We start from the raw sequence: 21,588 nt of genomic DNA, 5'->3' as shown, positions 1-21,588 counted from the left end.
GAAGCAATCAGCAGTATTACATGGGGAGACCTATTCAGGAAAAATGTTGGGAGTTATCATAAACTATCACAGGCAAACATGCAGAAACTGCAGTATTGCCTACAGCAACTAACCAGATTATGTCCTGTTTAGAAAATGAAGGCTAACAAATGATTGGTTGCTACTGGTCACAGCATTTCTTCATTGTTGTGTAATACATATATGATGTATAAACTCCTGTAAAAAATATCTGTATGAACGATGAGTTATGATCTCGTTCATTATAATCAGTGAGTTCTGATATCAATCTTGTGTATTATAAGGAATATTCTGTAAGGAATATTATGTAGTATAAAACACCAAAAAGCTAAACTTAGTGAGCTAAAATTGTAGTGGTTATATTTACTCTTTAAATTGCATACATCAAGCCACAAAGCCTGTGCTAAAAACACTGATTGAAATAGCTCATAACAGCTACATATAATTTTAATTGTATATTATGAGGCTCAGTGATCTTCAGCCATTGCTGCAATGATCGTTACTAAAACATAAGAGGCAGTGAAATACACTTCCTTTGCATTTCATTCACATTACTAGGATCTGCTGTAGCTCCTTTATTGTGATTAATTTTGCCATTAAGTAATGTTGCTGGAAAATACCAAGTACCCTTAATGCTGTCTTTAGATGTACCATAAAAATAACACAATAGTATTCAGCTTAGAAAAGAAGGCATTTGACTTTAAACAAAGCATAACGATTAATTTGCCAGTGAAAAATATGAGTAGTCGGTGAATATGAAGCAGTGAAAAAAATATACAAACACGAGTCCTGTTATCTGTTAAGTTTTTAGCTCTGTTTATTTTTTCTTGGTCCGGAGGTCCATAGAAGTCTATGCTGAGAGGATATTAAACAAAAGCAAACTGTAAAGGTACTACCTGCTGAACATTGCGGGCGGGTTTGCTGAGAATAAGTAGGTCAAATGCTGTACTTAGCTACTACAATGGATTTGGTGTAGGCCGGGAAAACAAGTTTAAAAAATGTAATGCAGATAAAAACGACGTCACGTAAAATATAGGGATGTGCACCGGCGACTTTTGAGGTCTCGTGTTTTGTGTTTTGGATCCGGATTTTCGTTTTTTTTGAGGTTCGGATTTGTCTCGCAAAACACTTGACGAAAGGTCTCGGTTCGGATTTAAGGTATTGGATTCGGATTTTTTTTGAAAAAAACATAAAAAGTTTAAAAATCAAGTTTTTGGGCTTATTTTCACTCCTAGGCTATTATTAACCTCAATAACATTCAATAACAAGCATTTCCACTAATTTACAGTGTATTCTGAACACCTCACAATATAGTTATTAGTCCAAAACGTTGCAACAAGGTATCTTTCTGGACTGCGTAGAGGAGTGGGTCACCACAATATATATTAAAAACCCTGAACTTTTATGATTCGCACCAATAATTGTACCTGGACTGCGTAGAGGAGTGGGTCACCACAATATATTAAAAACCCTGAACTTTTATGAATCGCACCAATAAATGTACCTGGACTGCGTAGAGGAGTGGGTCACCACAATATATATAATAAGAAAACCATCAACTGGTTTGATTCGCACCAATAAATGTACCTGGACTGCGTAGAGGAGTGGGTCACCACAATATATTAAAAACCCTGAACTTTTATGAATCGCACCAATAAATGTACCTGGACTGCGTAGAGGAGTGGGTCACCACAATATATATAATAAGAAAACCATCAACTTGTTTGATTCGCACCAATAAATGTACCTGGACTGCGTAGAGGAGTGGGTCACCACAATATCTTAAAAACCCTGAACTTTTATGAATCGCACCAATAAATGTACCTGGACTGCGTAGAGGAGTGGGTCACCACAATATATATAATAAGAAAACCATCAACTTGTTTGATTCGCACCAATAAATGTACCTGGACTGCGTAGAGGAGTGGGTCACCACAATATATTAAAAACCCTGAACTTTTATGAATCGCACCAATAAATGTACCTGGACTGCGTAGAGGAGTGGGTCACCACAATATATATAATAAGAAAACCATCAACTGGTTTGATTCGCACCAATAAATGTACCTGGACTGCGTAGAGGAGTGGGTCACCACAATATATTAAAAACCCTGAACTTTTATGAATCGCACCAATAAATGTACCTGGACTGCGTAGAGGAGTGGGTCACCACAATATATATAATAAGAAAACCATCAACTTGTTTGATTCGCACCAATAAATGTACCTGGACTGCGTAGAGGAGTGGGTCACCACAATATCTTAAAAACCCTGAACTTTTATGAATCGCACCAATAAATGTACCTGGACTGCGTAGAGGAGTGGGTCACCACAATATATATAATAAGAAAACCATCAACTTGTTTGATTCGCACCAATAAATGTACCTGGACTGCGTAGAGGAGTGGGTCACCACAATATATTAAAAACCCTGAACTTTTATGAATCGCACCAATAAATGTACCTGGACTGCGTAGAGGAGTGGGTCACCACAATATATATAATAAGAAAACCATCAACTGGTTTGATTCGCACCAATAAATGTACCTGGACTGCGTAGAGGAGTGGGTCACCACAATATATTAAAAACCCTGAACTTTTATGAATCGCACCAATAAATGTACCTGGACTGCGTAGAGGAGTGGGTCACCACAATATATATAATAAGAAAACCATCAACTTGTTTGATTCGCACCAATAAATGTACCTGGACTGCGTAGAGGAGTGGGTCACCACAATATCTTAAAAACCCTGAACTTTTATGAATCGCACCAATAAATGTACCTGGACTGCGTAGAGGAGTGGGTCACCACAATATATATAATAAGAAAACCATCAACTTGTTTGATTCGCACCAATAAATGTACCTGGACTGCGTAGAGGAGTGGGTCACCACAATATATTAAAAACCCTGAACTTTTATGAATCGCACCAATAAATGTACCTGGACTGCGTAGAGGAGTGGGTCACCACAATATCTTAAAAACCCTGAACTTTTATGAATCGCACCAATAAATGTACCTGGACTGCGTAGAGGAGTGGGTCACCACAATATATATAATAAGAAAACCATCAACTTGTTTGATTCGCACCAATAAATGTACCTGGACTGCGTAGAGGAGTGGGTCACCACAATATATATAATAAGAAAACCATCAACTTGTTTGATTCGCACCAATAAATGTACCTGGACTGCGTAGAGGAGTGGGCACTGGGCACCACAATAAAATATATAAAAAACCTTCAACAGGTCTGCATTACACTACACATACGGCTGCTCCTCCATCCTCTCCATCATATACATGTTGGAGTTTTAGCATGTGACAACCTCTTGTTTTTGATAATGTCAGTGCATTTTGAATATTTTTCAATTTGCCCCACACCACTGAATGTACTTTATCTATGATACGCATCTATCTATCTTGACTGCGTAGTGTGGTGGCCCCGGTACACAATTTGGTACCGGGGCCACAATAAAATAAATACACCCTCCACGTGTCAGAATTCCACCAAACAAGTATCTGGACTGCGTAGTGGGGTGGCCCCGGTACCCAACTTGATACCGGGGCCACAATAAAATAAATACACCCTCCACGTGTCAGAATTCCACCAAACAAGTATCTGGACTGCGTAGTGGGGTGGCCCCGGTACCCAACTTGATACCGGGGCCACAATAAAATAAATACACCCTCCACGTGTCAGAATTCCACCAAACAAGTATCTGGACTGCGTAGTGGGGTGGCCCCGGTACCCAACTTGATACCGGGGCCACAATAAAATAAATACACCCTCCACGTGTCAGAATTCCACCAAACAAGTATCTGGACTGCGTAGTGGGGTGGCCCCGGTACCCAACTTGATACCGGGGCCACAATAAAATAAATACACCCTCCACGTGTCAGAATTCCACCAAACAAGTATCTGGACTGCGTAGTGGGGTGGCCCCGGTACCCAACTTGATACCGGGGCCACAATAAAATAAATACACCCTCCACGTGTCAGAATTCCACCAAACAAGTATCTGGACTGCGTAGTGGGGTGGCCCCGGTACCCAATTTGATACCGGGGCCACAATACCTCCTCCAAACATGCTACAGACAATTCGTCATTGACAGACCCCAGACAGACAGGGTCGTAGTGTTACTGTTTGACTTTGTAAACCCAAAAAAATGTCCCTGTTGCACTTGCACATAGTCGTGCAATCAAGACTGACTTTTTCATTTAAAGGCACGATCTTTCAAGTGTCAGAAAGAGAGAGAAGACACAGGAGAGGAGAGTTGTAGCTGGGGACCTGGGGTGGAAGCTCCCAGGCTCCCCCAGCATTGCCTGGAAGTCTGAGCGTGGTGACTGAGCCAGGGCAAGGAATGTGTGCCCTGGATGAGGGGGAGAACTCCATGCCACTATAGTGAACCCAAGAGAGAGGGGGACACTGCACATGGAAGAGGCCCTGGAGTGAGGGCTGCTACAAGAGGCATGGTAGCTGTAGTGTCAGATCCTGAGGCTGAGAGTACACAGAGTGACGTGTCAGAGCACAGGAGACATTATCCCCGCAGAGGAGGGATGAGCTGCAGTTGAGAGGTCTGCTGTTGAAATAGGACATGCACACTTTAACAAACCAATCATTTCAGCGACAGGGCCTACCAAACAACTTTGACTGAAATGATTGGTTTGTTTGGGCCCCCACACCAAAAAAGCTATTCATCTCTCCCTGTACAGACTAAACAGGCTCTACTGAGGCAAGATGTCGTCCTCATCCTCAACCTCTGATTCCTCTCCCCCTACAGTGTCTACTTCCTCCTCATCACACATTATCAATTCGTCCCCGCTGGACTCCACAACCACAGGTCCCTCTGTAGTATCTGGAGGGCAGTGCTGTACTTCATTGAGGAATTGATTATTCATTTTTATAAACATCATTTTTTCAACGTTGTGAGGAAGCAACCTCCTTCGCCGCTCACTGACCAGGTTCCCCGCTGCACTAAAAACTCTTTCCGAGTACACACTGGAGGGGGGACAACTCAGGTAAAATAGAGCCAGTTTGTACAGGGGCTTCCAAACTGCCTTTTTTTCCTGCCAGTAACAATATGGACTGTCTGACATGTCTACTTGGATGGTGTCAGCAAAGTAATCATCCACAATTTTTTCTATTGTGACAGCATCCAATGCAGCGAGAGTAGACATGTCTGCAATGGTTGGCAGGTCCTTCAGTCCGGACCAGATGTTATCAGCATCCCCGCCAGTGCCTCTTTTGGGAAAACTGAGCTTTTTCCTCGCAGCCATAGATGTGGAAGAAAATGAGGGTGGAGCTGTTGGCATGTCACGGTCCTCTTCAGAGGACAATCTCCTGACCAGCAGGTCTTTGCACCGCTGTAGATTTGTGTCCGCCGGAAACAGAGACACAACATACGCTTTAAACCGAGGATCGAGCACGGTGGCCAGAATGTATTCCTCTGACTTTAAAAGAGTGACCACCCTCGGATCCTGGCAAAGCGTACGAAGGGCTACATCCACAAGAGCTACATGCTTGCTGTAATCGCAATGGCTTACCAGCTCCTCCCTCACTTTCTCCAGCTGCTTCTGAAACAGCCTGATCAGGGGAATGACCTGACTCAAGCTGGCAGTGTCGGAACTGACTTCTCGTGTGGCAAGTTCAAATGGCTGCAGAACCTTGCACAACACGGAAATCAGTCTCCACTGCGCTTGACTCAGGCGCATCCCCACTCCTTTGCCTATGTCGTAGGTGGCTGTGTAGGCCTGAATGGCCTTTTGCTGCTCCTCCATCCTCTGCAGCATATAGAGGGTGGAGTTCCAGCGCGTCACAACCTCTTGTTTGAGGTGATGGCAGGGCAGGTTCAAGCTTTTCTGATGTGCCTCTAGTCTGCGGTAGGCACTGGCTGAATGCCGAAAGTGTCCAGCAATTTTGCGGGCCACCGCAAGCATCTCCTGCACACCCCTGTCACTCTTGAGGTAATGCTGCACCACCAAATTAATGGTGTGGGCAAAACATGGGACGTGCTGGAAATTGCCCATATTTAATGCCCGCACAATGTTACTGGCATTGTCTGACACCACAAATCCCCATGAGAGTCTAAGTGGGGTAAGCCACTGGGAGATAATTTCCCTCATTTTCTCTAATATGTTGGCAGCGTTGTGCCTCTTATTAAAGCCTGTAATGCACAATGTTGCCTGCCTTTGCATGAGCAGCCATTTTGTAGATGCTGCTACTGATGCAGCTGTTGCTGTTGCTGCGGAAGGGGATGCATCTACCCAGTGGGCTGTCACAGTCATATAGTCCTTCGTTTGCCCAGAACCACTTGTCCACATGTCCGTGGTTAAGTGGACAGTGGGTACAACCGCATTTTTAAGAGCACTGAGGACACTTGATCGTACTTCTCTGTACATTTTTGGTATCGCCTGCCTAGTGAAGTGGAATCTCGAGGGGATTTGGTACCGGGGACACAATACCTCCATCAACCCTCTAAATCCCACTCCACTGATGGCGGACACCGGGCGCACGTCTAACACCAACATTGCAGTTACAGCCGCAGTTATACGCTTTGCAATAGGGTGACTACTATCGTATTTGGTGGTCATGGCAAACGACTGTTGGACGGTCAATTGTTTGGTGAAAGACTTAGCGGTCTTACGACTTCCCCTCTGGGAAGATGACCGACTAACAGCAGCAACAGCAGCAGTGGCAGTAGTAGGCGTACCGCTGCAGGATTCCTCGGATGAATCCCGTATTGAGGAGGACTCAGTCTGGCTGGTGACTTGGGCTGCAGGACTGAATCTGATGGAGATTGTGGAGGAAGTTGACGAGGAGGGTGTTGCTGGTGTGTATCCAACTGGACCACGGGATTTAGGTGTCCCTGTACCGATGAGGGTCCTAGCCCCAGTTCCTGAACTAACCACTGAACTATGAAGGTTATTCAGGTGACGTATAAGGGAGGATGTTCCTAGGTGGGCAAGATCCTTACCCCTGCTTATTTGAGCTTTACATAAGCTACATATTGCCATACATTGGTTGTCTGGATTTGGATAAAAATAACTCCAGACCGAAGAGGTGCATTTTTTGGTCTTCTGACCAGGCATGACGATGGGCTTTTTCATCCCATGGACATCAGCTGTTTCCCCCCCTGGTGCCTCATTTACAATAACCACATCACCATCCTCATCATCAAGTTCCTCCACAGCGCCAGCTACATCATCAATAGCCTCCTCCCGAGCCACCTCTTCCCGTACAGTGATGGGAAGGTCAGGCTTGACAACCACCAACACGCTTGGACTCGCCTTGGGGATTTGTGATAATTTCTCTTTAGAAGGCAGAGTTGTTTGCTGTTTTGTTGCTGACAGCATAACTCTCTTCAATTTTTTGTAGGGGGGGGGAGGAGGAGGAGGGCTAAGATCCGTGGGTGAAGCTGAACCACTAGTCATGAACACGGGCCAGGGCCTAAGCCGTTCCTTGCCACTCCGTGTCGTAAATGGCATATTGGCAACTTTACGTTTCTCCTCAGATGATTTTAAGTTTCTCTTTTTGCTACTTTTTCTTAACTTGGGCTTTTTGGATTTTACATGCCCGGTACTACGAGATTGGGCATCGGGCTTGGAAGACGACGTTGATGGCATTTCATCGTCTATGTCATGACTAGTGGCAGCAGCTTCAGCATTAGGAGGAAGTGGGTCTTGATCTTTCCCTACTTTATCCTCCAAATTTTTGGTCTCCATTATATGTAGCACAAGATACTGCAGAATGTGTGAACTTGGTAATATTGCAGTACCAATGGACTTATAATGCTGGATTGGTTTTGCAAATTTGGTTATAATTATTATATATATTTTTTTTTTTTTAAATTTTTTATTTTTTTTTACTTTTTTTTTATTTTTTACAAACTTGGGAATAATGGGGAAATAACTATGCCCTTAGAAGCACAGAGCACAGGACACAGCACCACTGGACTGAACAGGACACGGCACAGGACCCAGCAGCACTACGGAACTCAGCAGGACAGAGCACAGGACACAGCACCACTGGACTGATACTGCAGAATGTGTAAACTTTGTAATATTGCAGTACCACTGGACTTTTACTGCTGAATGTGTGAACTTGGTAATATTGCAGTACCAATGGACTTATAATGCTGGATTGGTTTTGCAAATTTGGTTATAATTATTATATATATTTTTTTTTTTTTTAATTTTTTATTTTTTTTTACTTTTTTTTTATTTTTTACAAACTTGGGAATAATGGGGAAATAACTATGCCCTTAGAAGCACAGAGCACAGGACACAGCACCACTGGACTGAACAGGACACGGCACAGGACCCAGCAGCACTACGGAACTCAGCAGGACAGAGCACAGGACACAGCACCACTGGACTGATACTGCAGAATGTGTAAACTTTGTAATATTGCAGTACCACTGGACTTTTACTGCTGAATGTGTGAACTTGGTAATATTGCAGTACCAATGGACTTATAATGCTGGATTGGTTTTGCAAATTTGGTTATAATTATTATATATTTTTTTTTTTTTTTAATTTTTTTATTTTTTTTTACTTTTTTTTTATTTTTTACAAACTTGGGAATAATGGGGAAATAACTATGCCCTTAGAAGCACAGAGCACAGGACACAGCACCACTGGACTGAACAGGACACGGCACAGGACCCAGCAGCACTACGGAACTCAGCAGGACAGAGCACAGGACACAGCACCACTGGACTGATACTGCAGAATGTGTAAACTTTGTAATATTGCAGTACCACTGGACTTTTACTGCTGAATGTGTGAACTTGGTAATATTGCAGTACCAATGGGCTTATACTGCAGGATTGGTTGTGAAAATTTTGTGGTAATTAAAAAATATTAAAGTAGTTTTTGGTATTTTATAAAAAAAACTTTTTTTTATTTTTTTAAACACAGGGGAATATTGGGGAAATAACTATGCCCTTAGAAGCACAGAGCACAGGACACAGCACCACTGGACTGAACAGGACACAGCACAGGACCCAGCAGCACCACTGACCTCAGAAGGACAGAGCACAGCACACAGCACCACTGGACTGATACTGCAGAACACAGCACAGCACAGCACAGCACAGCACTAAACAGCACAGCACTAAACAGCACAGAACTAAACAGCACAGAACTAAACAGCACAGAGGACCACCTAACACACCCTCCCTCTACCCTGATCAATGCCCGAGTGAAGATGGCGGCGACTAGCGGGGAATTTATAGGATCCGAGTATCGCGAGATCCGACAACGGGATTATGAGTCAGAGCCTCAGTTTCACTTTTGAATTTGGCGCCAATACCCGGATCTGTCTCGGATCCGACTCGGATCCGCAACGTTCGGGTGGGCTCGGATTTCAGAAATCCGAGCGCGCTCATCCCTAGTAAAATATTGGTGTCACTGCAGCTATCAGAGTCCCTGGCACGGTAGGTACTGCTGCTACCCCTGTTACACAATTGTCATCAACACACATTTACCTGTAATCATGAAAGAAGATTAAATGGGTCTGCATGCGTAAATTCGTTTTGAAGACTTTGAACAATTATAACTGAGGGATGAACTGTGTTCACAACTATTTGTCCCTCAGAGCAGACAAGTGAGCCTTGGGTACGCCCATTGCTGTGTCACTATGGGGGGTCTATTAGACCACACTATAAATTGTGCTGGCTGATAGTGTTCTGCCGCTAGTCTTCAGAACAAGTTGTGCCTCCCTCCCTGTTTTGAAGATCCTTGGCAGTGCCTTGGGTGCCAACATCTGTTTGCGGCATGTTTTTTCTGATACCACTAGTGGAGCGGTTTGGTTTGTGTTCGCTACCCTTTGGCTTGTTGCTGGTTCTTGGGTTCTCCCGATGTAGGACAATTGTTGCTGGTGCTTTGGGTGCCAACACCAGCTAGTTTGAAGTTAGTTTCTACAGGAAAACATTGAGCAGTCAGCGGCTTATGCTTATTAGTTTTATTTATTTAATGGCTGGACCTACTTCCCTTCAAAGAGCCGGCTTTGGTTTCTGTACAGGCACAGCCCTGGGGGGCGGGATGTCGGTTGCGTTTATCAGACCGAAAAGGACGTGAGTTATTGGAATCTTGGGATAAGGGATACCTAAGTTTAAGGATACTGGTGCGCCCGGATGATATGGCTATCCATTTATTGATATCAGAATGTCAAATCACCCTCACTGTAATATTAGGAGCATTTATCACAGCCAAATTGCTTATCATTTGCTTCTCCACCATACAGTGTTTTGTTTTAATAAACTTCTTTATTTGCCAAAGCAATGTGTAGTGTCATTTATTATTAATAGAGTAGTAGAAGGGGTAAAGAGGGGACTGTTTGCATGTGAGAACATCAAGCATTAAGCATTTTATGATTAAACTGCTCTGTTAAAGGCACCATAAACTACAGCAGAGTTTATTTTACTTCCTTCACCTGCTTAGATCTAATGCTCTTAAGAAAATGTGAACTGAACATTTCCGTTACCATGGAATTGTTCTTGCTCTCAGCATGCTGTATACACTGACTTTCATCAATGGCAATGGCCAATCAGCATAAAGCTGAGATTATAGCACTGATACAAGATAGAGACATGCAGGGGCTTTTTCTGTCTCGGGTAACATGTAAGACAGTCTCAGGTAACCTGTGGTTCTCCAGCTGTTTTGGAAATACTAATCCCAACATTCCTTTTCAGTCTTTAAAGGTTGCCTACCTGAGACTTAATATACTATCTTAACTTGTTTGCATAACACCTTGTAAGACTTAGTGAAATAATAATATAAAAAAGTTAGCTTGCTTAATCATAGCATTTATTGATTGGTAACGGAGTAATATTTTTCATAAATAATCTTGGGATTGTCTATTTTTACAGTGGCTACAGCTAATTGTGTTACATGATATTTGTCTCAGTGACATTTGGAGTGATTCCAGTTATGATTCAAACTATCTTTTATACAGGAAATAGGACTAAAAAGAGCACAGTCATTTCCTTCAGCCCTCAATTATTTAGGAAAAACGTTCTTGTGGTTATTTTCTGAACTTTCATCCTATTTTTTTTGCATTGCACAGTTTATTTCTACAATACAACGACAAGAGAGGAATGAACTGAAACATCTAATGTATACAGCAGTAAGAGGAATGTACATACACATGTAAAGTGTTAGTGAGTCATCCCATAGGAGTATGTTAATTGGCAAGAAGTAACACAGCATTTTGTGGTTGCTCCCCCTTTCTCAGGGGTAAGAGAATTAAACAAAATTTGTCATATACCTTGTCATATACCAAGGCAAACTTGGCAGAGCACCCAAATTTTGGTTTAAAACACTGGGTAGCATGATCTTACTCATACATACTCAACTTTTAAGATTGCGTGGGCCATGTCACATGGTCACATAAGAAGGCATGTGACATGGGGTTGGAGGAGGGTGTGGTGATTGACATTGTCGCGGCACCATAGCCCTGCCACCACTGTAAAAAGCCGAAATTAATGGCATTAAATAGAGGGCGGAGCTTAATGACACGGTTAAGCCCCACCCCCTCCATTCACTGCCGTGAATTTCGGCAAATGCGGGAGAGTAGGCAAGTATGATATTACTGCACTCAGCACCTGCCACCCTGGAGATTTAAGCTAAACACACACTCTCCCTCATTGGCTGACAATGGGGAAGAGGGAGGTAAGTTCAATTGTTAAATATAAAAGTTAAATATATTTGAGCGCCCAGATACTGCTGCTCCACTGTGCCACTGATAGGCTGAGAGAGTGGCTCTGCACTGTGACGACTCAGGGCAGTGTCATGTTCCCAGTCATTGACATGAAGGAGCAGTAGTCATCATCATGATGTGTGTGATCCCATCAGCACATAGACTTGCATCCTTATCCTGTCCACCTTCCCCACACAAGGTAAGAATTGTCAGGGGACAGGGTAAATTAATTTAAGGGTGGGTGGTGAGAGAGGAAGGTAATGATTTAAACAGCAGGTTGTGAGTGAGGGAAGGGGAATGGATTATGTGGTTTCAGGGAGGAGAAAATAAATTTTGGGGGAGGGTTAAGGAGGAATGAATCCTAGAGGAGAGGAGGATAAATTAGATTGAAGGTGGAGGGGTAATACCTTTCTGGGGAGTCTGAGAGATGGAAGGTAAAGGAGGGCGACATTAATTTCAGGGAAAGACTTTCTCTCAGTAAGAAATCAATTGCAAGGGAATGGGAGTGGGCTGTGGTTCAAAAATAAATTGAGGGAGAGGGAGGATTACATTTGGGGGGGGGGTGAATTAAAGGGGAGTGTGGTAAGAAATGAATGACAAGGGAGAAAGCCATACATATATGCAGACATATATATACCTCCCAACTGTCCTGATTTTGGGGGCCTATCCTGAGCACATAATTTTTCCAGGTTAAATGATTAGGGAGGAATTTACATCATCATCATTATCATCACCAATTATTTATATAGCACCACTGATTCCGCAGCGCTGTACAGAGACACACAGACTAGGGTCAATTTGTTAGCAGCCAATTAACCTACCAGAATGTTTTTGGAGTGAGGGAAGAAACCAGAGCACCTGGAGGAAACCCACGCAAACGCGGGTAGAACATACAAATTCCTTACAGATAAGGCAGAAGTGTTAACCACTTAGCCACCATGCTGGACTTCACCACCATGGTGGACTTCATGACAAAGTTACTCTCCGCATCATGGCCATGCCCCTTCAATGTCATGACCACACCCTTCTGGTGGTGGTGTTCGACGTGACACTTTGCATAGGGTGCCTAGTACCTCTCCTCTCCTAGTATCACCTGACCTGCATTTGTGATTGGTGAATAATGGTTGTACATGAATACAGGGGAAAGTTTTGTGTATCACAACTAATTGTACAGCTCTCACTTGAGTCTGCATCTGATTCTGAACTTTTCCAGTGCCATCTGGAGACCCTTAGGTTCTATCTGATACATATCTACAAACTATTTAAATATTTATTACCTGAGCATTTTGGTATTTTCATTATGTTGCTCATTCTGGGCCTGAGTCATTAAGCAGAGCAAAGCATAAAAAAAGAGTAACATTTGCACCTGGGAAAAACCATGCTGCATTGGAGGGGGAGGTAAATTTAAAATGTGGGGAGAGATTTATATTTGGGTTAGGGCATGTCCTAGATCAACTTTAAATTTCAGTGTAATAATAAAGCTATTAAGTATTTGTGTGCTAGATGAAAAAACAGCCGGTATTTAACTTATGTGCAAAATAATAAACTAATTTGCACCCCTTGCATTTTAACATGGTTTGTCCCAGAGAACATTTACCCCTTTTTTGCCTTAATGATTCAGGCCCTCTGTGTTTTAGGCGCACCCTAACCACTGGTGCCTAGGTTCACCTAATGGATGCTTGCTCTGAGTAGATCCAATTGGCCATGTTATCTCATAAGGTACTACCACTTTATGTCTAATGTCATGCACCGCTTTTGAGTTCAGGTTTCAGAAAAAGTTTAAAGGCTTCAAGGTTAGAAGTGAATGATAAGGAAAGATGGGGCACTTAGTAGCTTGGGAGAATTAGCTGTTTTGATTTTAAGATGTAATGGAGCAGCAACAGTTTGGTGATGGGTCATTAAGTATTTACAGTACTCAATGTGGGGCAGATGTGTTATATAAGTGGAGGAAATGGAACTTTGAGAGTGTTACAAGAAGTGAGAGATATGAATAACATATTTCAAGTAATAATAATAATAATAATAATTATAATAATAACCATACGCATAATAATAATAATAATAATAATAATAATCATAATAATAATGATAATAATAATAATAATTTCAGTGGTGGTTTTAAAGACCAGCATTTATCCTAAAACAATATTTAGGCATTGATTTTTCCATTTTAAATATATATTTGCAATCCATGGCATCATAGGTATATACACAGTCACATTTCAGCAATAGTAAACTTTCCCACCTAGGGGCACAAGTTCTAATTGTCTGTTATGGATGATACATTTTCCTCTGAAATTGAAAAATACACCATAGACAGCAGTGCTGTCATAGTACAGATTGCTTCCAGTGTATGTGTACTATTATAGACTTTTGACAAGAGCATTATTAGTGGTGAAATTACAGGGTACCTGCCAGCGGCAATAGAGTTATTTGCAATCCACTGACTATAAAATCTACTCATCATATGCAACACTTGCTCTTTACTTCAACAATGGCTAAATCTGGCATTGTAGAGACAGTAAATGGCAATTAAACAACAAAGGCAAAGACAAATACACTCTATTTCTTTCATAAACCATGTTGGGAGACCATGACTCTACGGCTATCATTTGAAAATACTATTCTTAGTGGAGTTTTATTAACATCGAAAGGTTGAGTAAATTTTCCCCACATAAGTATACGGACTATATAACTCAGTGGGAAGTGTTTTCTTTCTCAAATCATATTTCAGTGAACCCTGTCTGCAAGGGAATTCAAGTAAAAGAGATTATTTTGCAATGATTTAGCCAATACTCTAACATGAAAGATGTGAGAGTAATTTGAAATCGATATTTAAGGCCCCAGGCGAGAGTGTTGTACCTTTGTCATTCAGAGAACCACCTCAGCCAGTGAGCCAAGCAGAGTGACAATGAATTGCTTTAGGCTTTGTTTTGTTTAAGTCTTAGTCACAGCCCATAGCTACGGCAGGGCAAGAGAGGGTCTGCTTTCTAGTGTGATCTAAAAGTTAAAAAGAGCTTTGTAGGAACTGAACTATATAAACAATGTAGGGATATGCAGTTTACAGCAAACAGGCTACAACAAATGGTCCAAATACAAAGCAACTGTAGCACTGAAAATATCTGCAGAAAATATTCTGTTTCAATTATAGTATCCTCACTAAAAATAGCATACTTGCCAACTCTCCCAGAATGTCCGGGATACTCCCGCATTTCAGGTGAGTCTCACAGACTCCTGGGAGAGTATGGCAATCTCTCGCATCGGGCAGAATTTGGTCCAAATCGCCTCATTTGGCCCTGCCCCCGCTGTAAAATGACGCATCTTGCGTCATTACATCACAGGGGTGGGGCCAAAATGACGCGATTTTCGGGGCCCCGTCCCCTGCACGCCCACCTTCCCTCGGCATCTTCTGGATCATACTTGCCATAAGTTGGCAAGTATGAAAAATAGTCATATCTCAAAACAATCAATTCAATTTTTACTATATTGACTGATAAAAGCTAAATTATCCTTATTACAATTAAAATAAGTAAAAAAATATGGCAATGAATTTAGATCCTTTTGCAAGATATAAAGCTGTCTATATAGTGCTTTCAACCTTGAAGACCCTCATGAATAAATGTTGTTAAAAAAAAACTATTTGGATGGTACATCAGTGGTCGAATTGGCTGGTATACGGTTTCATGCCATACCGCCACTACACCTACTGTCTTTATTGTCAAATTCCATTCATTTCCATCTTCCATACCGCCAATTAGAAATGTCCACTCCGACCACTGTGGTACATGGCATGAACCCGTTAGCAGCGAAAACCAAGGAGAAGACTCTGATGGGTCTATTTATAAAATGGAGATTCTGGAGGTCATCGCAAGAATTAATGATGGGTTTATGGCAGAGAAAAAATAAAGATTTCTCCTGTCATAACCCATTTAACATATCTTAATGCATTCCTTGTATATTAATACGGGGACTGTGAAATTCTCCAGTTCGTTAAGCTTTGAAAAACTTTGCTTGTTGAAGAAAGGTAACACCATCTCAGAAAGGCATTACATGTCAGTTTCAATGGAATTCAGCCGAAGCCTCTCAGGCTACACATATAGGTGTTGCTTTTAAGTTTCTATCATTAACAGTCTTCACTTTGTTGAATACCACTGCTTCTACTATTACTAGTATTGGAGTTCTTTACTGGTTTGTCCATAGCTGTCTGTCAACTATGATTATCAAGAGGATTTGAGTGCTATAAAACATTGGAGAGTGGTTACAAAGCACAAAAATCTTCTAGCTCTTCCCTGAAGCATGGCGGTCACATTTGCGGTGGAGCAGCAAGTTGCATAGGAAGAGATGAGAAGTTGGGCAGAATGAATTTCTTGCTACTTAACTATGAAATAGGCAGCACTGCAGAAAAAGGTGCAGAGAAAGATTACTGAACTGAGATAAAGGGGAGAAGAGGGCGCATTTCCAGGGACATTCCTTGCCATGCAGAGGTTTGCACCAGCTCTGAGCTGACAAATCCTGGATATCATCATCCTATAGTTTTAACGGGACCCGTTTTGCACCTCCATATTGCACTTTGGCAGAGAAGCCCATTTCTAGGAGAAGTCTGAGAAATGTAATGAAAGCTACACACACACAAACTAGCCTCCTGTACCAAACACAGTCCCCCTTTCTCCACAATCTCATAATTAATATAAGTCATGAATTATTTAAAATTTAGAAGAATTTTAGAAGAAAAAACTAACATCGGTAGAAGGTTGGATGTGAGGTTTACACTCTTGCACTGTATGGGCCTCATTCATGAAGCAACGCAAAGTGAACACAATTTTCCTTATTTTTTTAAATTAGTTGAAAATTACAAGCAGGCAAGCCCGTATTGAACAACAAGAGAATCTCAAAAAACTCTTCTACTTCAATACAAGTCTAAGTACGCTCTGGCTATGCAATCAAAAATTTACTCAGTCGGGGTGGAGCTCACTCACATCAGTCCCTGCCCAACTGGGGCTTACAGTCTAAATTCCCTAACATACACACAGAGACAGACAGATACATAGCAACAGACAGACACAGACTAGGGTCAATTTTGTTAGCAGCCAATTAACTTACCAGTATGTTTTTTGGAGTGTGGGAGGAAACCGGAGCACCCGGAGGAAACCCATGCAAACACCGGGAGAACATACAAAAAAATCCACATAGATAAGGACATGGTTGGAAATCGAACTCATGACCCCAGTGCTGTGAGGCAGAAGTGCTAACCACTTAGCCACTGTGCTGCCCAATTTAAAGTTCAAACAGTAATGCCAACTGACAGACTGGGTAGTGGGCAATTAATGAGGGATTGCTATGGTCTTCTAAATACTACATCAAACACTACTGCATGAATGCAGTAGTATTTATTGCAAATTTCTTTACTTCACATTTCACAACATGATACTGCAAATCCACAACATTTAAAATTAAAAAGCTTTATCAATTTACATAACTGGTGTATACATACTGCTTCATCTGCATCATCATTCCATAAAAAGTTACCTTAATCAAAGATCAAGTTGCAGAGTTCATAGTCTGTGAAGCACCACACTCTAATTTAAAATAAAGAATTGAAGGCTGCTAAATTCATTACCCGAAATAAAAAAATTGTTCAGTGCAGAAAACATTCCTTTATGTCAGTTTCAATTTACTCTCTAACACTGTATGTACATGTTCTTTATGGCATACTTGACTGCTCTCTCAGAATGTCCAGGAGACATCCGAATTTCTGAAGAGTAGGCAACACTCCCGAGTCCCGCCTGACAATGAAAGTGGGCAGGGCCAGGATGACGTCACTCAATATGTATCACATTATAAGGGCCACATCTTCTTCACGATAACATGAATTGTGCAGTGTGGGGTTGGGGCTGTGATGATGTGAATCATGTTGTCACGCTCATGTTGTAGATATGTATCAGAGGCATAAAAAGTAGGCAAGTATATAATTTAAGGTTTATGCTTTCACTCTACAAAAAGTATATTGAGTTTATTAAAATGCCCAATACATCTCTTTCTGATGTCTTTATTAAAACTAATAACAGATGCAACTATTCCACATTATTATTATTATTATTATTATTATTATTATTATTATTATTATTAAAATTGAGTTATATAGTACCAACATATTACAGAGTGCTTGCAAAGAATATTTACTCATTCAATAAGTCCCTACCCAGTGAAGCATACAAGATAAAATCTCCACCACATAAACACACATTCACACACGGGCCAATTCTGTCCAAAGCCAATTAACCTACCAGTCTATTTTTGGACTCTGGAAGGAAACCAGAGCACCTGAGGAAACCCCATGCGGACGTTGGGAGAACATAAAAACTCCACACAGATGGCACATTTCTTGAGTATTTCACATTAATCACATTCAGCCTCTCAACGTTTGACCAAAGGAGACAGAAAACAATTTTATTAACATTAGCATTTCAGCAAATCTGTACACAAATGGACACAAACGACTATAAAACCTTACAGCCACAACATCTACAACAAACTAAAACCACAATATAACAGATGGTGACAGTGTTCAGTATCACTGAGGGTGTATGTAACAGACACAGAGGAAGAGCAATATGGGCCATGTGATTAGGGTTCATAAAAACACCGTCCTTTCGAAATAGAGGCATTAGTATTAGACTTACTTATAACATACACCATATTTAGCCCTTTGGGACTGGCATTAATCATCTCTGTCTGTATGTATTACCCAGTATTGTCTTATTAATGTTTGTTCCCAATTGTAACGCGCTACGGAATTTGCTGGTGCTATATAAATAAATGTTGATAATGTTGATGATATTTTAATGATATTTGCTGTACTTCTTTCACAGTTTAAGTTTGATAACAACTTTAATTTATTGCTCTTATAGATATGTAATTGTATACAGATAATACTTCAGTATACTGTTCTTTGTTGTATGTACTGTAACGCTACGGCATTATCTCTCTGTTCATGCCCATGCATTTGAGTTGCAAATTTAAAGCTGACCGCTCTGCAAACAAAACAGGTTATATTATTCAACAAGGTTCACAGATGCACTTCGACATGGATGAACGACCCAGACCTGAAGATTGAACAGTAAATACGGTAGTTGCAGCATATTTTGTTTGACAAATATAATGATCCTCCGGCTGCTCAGTTTGCTTTATGATACACAATGGAAGATCAGGATGGAATATAGATGGCAATATGTATTCATTCAACAGCTAGTAAACCTGCATGCACATAATTAAACAGTCAGTGGGGACAAATGTAGATGATAGTAATTCACATTCAGTGAAATGTGCCTATATGTTTGGCATTTTAACTCCCTTCTATTCCCTTTCCGGGAGGCATAGATTACTCATTCTGTCAGCGCCCAATGACATAAAAGTAACTTAGGAACTGCCGTCAGTTCAAGCAGCTACACCGCTTACAGTATACATCTAGAACAACAACATACAATCTATTTCTTACATCTCACTTTTCGTTTTGTATAGAGATATATGTATAATGTGAAGCCACTACAAAAAAGCAAAAGGTCAAATATTTCCATTATACTGCTTTTCTGTAATATATAAAAGGTATTACTGCATTATTTTATGCAACCTTAACTCATTGAGAAAATAAAGTATTAAACAGTGTGTTTATATATATATATATATATATATATATATATATATATATATATATATCATTCAGTAGCTCTTTACAGGCAGTGGTAGGGTTTCAATATTTTATTTTGGCCAGCTATTAACTGCCGCCTCTTGAAAGGTCAGCGTGGAGTATTTGTGTATTTAGCTGCTTTTCATAACTAACCGGTTCCATTACAATGGATTAGAGGTTGATTTTGCAGCACTTCTTAAGCACTTGCACTTCAAAAATAATGAAAGAATGCAAATTGAAATTGAGTACTGTAAACATACATACTTCAAATGGCCAAAGGCAGTGTGAAAAGACATTTGAATGCTTTCCAACTTGACATAAAAGGTCATTTACAAAGTTGCGAAAATGCGGATCAAATGCTATTTATTTCCATTTTGTGACCTCATGCACCTATTAGTAATGAAATCTACATGGCTATTGAGCTGGGAGGACAGGATGAATGTGGGCTAGTTTCACAATGCCTGCACTGCATCCAAATGCAAATCTGAGATTTCATGTTGTCGGATGAGATATTAAAATGAGTTTCAAGGTGTGGAGATTACGCATTTAAGACTTCCTGATTTACCTGGTGGCCAATGAGCTGTTTCTGCCTATTTTTTGCAAAAGATCCTTCAAGGTGCAAGTCATTGGTTCAATAATTTAAATGATCCATGTGGATTGAATTTGACCAGGTCAAAGGCAACAAACTTGTTTGTGGTATGTAATGAATTTCCACTATTTTGATTTTGTGGTTCAAATTTGTAGCTCACAGTTCCTAAAAACATGAAAATCAGGTATACAATGTTGCTTGTTTGAGCTTAAATGTCTACATTTTATAGTATTTTTTTAATTCGAATAGTGAATATTGTTGTGTTTGAGGCTTGTTATTTGCATGGACAACTGCTAAAAATATTACAGTGTAGCCATTTACCTTCAACATATTTGAACTGGCTTGAATATGTCTGAACCATCTCAAACCTGTTCACTTTGCTGGAATTGGTTCAATAAACATTTTTAAACAACTTTGTACTCAGTGATTGCTGTGGAGATATGACTGAGCTGGAGGAAGTAGTTGCAAGAGACAAATGTAAAAGCCGCATAAGAGACTATAGGTAAAGTAGCTGTATAAGATTGGAAAAGAGCTATATAAGATTGAAGGGCTGCAGAGTGAATTAAGCTGTTGAGTGCTGTGGGACAGAATGTGAAAGCTGAAGTGATCCTCTGGAGACTAGAATGGAAACAGAGTGCCCATGCTTATCTGAAGGAACCAGAATCAGAGCTGAGCCAGTATTATCTGTAATTCTACATCAGAGACAGACCCTGACAGTGTATTATACACACTGAACCAAACTGATTATTGCTAAGACTGTGCTAAGTTAATTACAAATATTTTTCTGCTTAAAGATACCCTAAACACTGTTAAGTGGTTTATGTACTTTACATTACATCTGCAATACCTTGACTTCTAAGTAAAAGTAGATTGAAAATTAAGTTTGCGTCATCATTCAGCTTATATAGTGACAGACAAATCATATATATCACACTGCCAAGGCCATTATCTGTTGCTTCCTATTTACAGGAGCTCAGTCAGATCAGACAGGTCAACCAAAGGCTCTTACTCTGTGGCCACTGAACATGTTGCGTCATTTACAAGTGACACCCACAATTGTATTTATATACCTACACGAGCCCTTAGATTCTTAGGGGTAGGAGAAGATAAGGCCACAGTGTGAGGTGGAAGGTGGAAGACTTACTGAGACCACACCAGCATCTCAATATTTCTCATGACTGGCCAGATAACTCAGCAGCAGTATGGTGCACCTGGATGAAATGAACGTGCCAAGTGAGCTGATTATGTGATGCTGCCTTCCCCCTGGGACTCCCTCTTTGGCCAGGAACACCTCTGCGCTTCTGAGTCTCATTGCCATACAAGACAAATATTGTGATGCGCTGGGGATTTCTATTCTCTTAAAATATAGTGACACAGGCATCATTCATAGAGCCTATCAATGCTCGTGTGACACCTACACTGACTGATATGTGCAGGCAAGCAGAATAAGTAAGTGCAGGTACCAAGAGATCAAGCACACCCTTAACCTAAGAAGCAAAACTGAACTGTCACAAAACTGTACAGTACAGCCAATTTAAATACAATTCAATATTTTTTAATTCTAATCACAATAACTATACATGATCCTAAAAT

At 40.9% G+C, this 21,588-nt stretch overlaps 1 protein-coding gene across 4 annotated transcripts in view; it reads right to left on the bottom strand.

The window, feature by feature from the left end:
- RBMS3 (RNA binding motif single stranded interacting protein 3) overlaps positions 1-21,588 on the bottom strand; it is a 466,009-nt gene that overhangs the window by 290,648 nt on the left and 153,773 nt on the right. The gene's annotated exons all lie outside the window — the stretch shown is intronic.

Source organism: Mixophyes fleayi, chromosome 5 (genome assembly GCF_038048845.1).
Source record: "Mixophyes fleayi isolate aMixFle1 chromosome 5, aMixFle1.hap1, whole genome shotgun sequence".
NCBI classification, from domain to species: domain Eukaryota; kingdom Metazoa; phylum Chordata; class Amphibia; order Anura; family Limnodynastidae; genus Mixophyes; species Mixophyes fleayi.
Note: the sequence above shows the minus strand (reverse complement) of the source record. Positions and strands in the feature narration are given on the sequence as shown.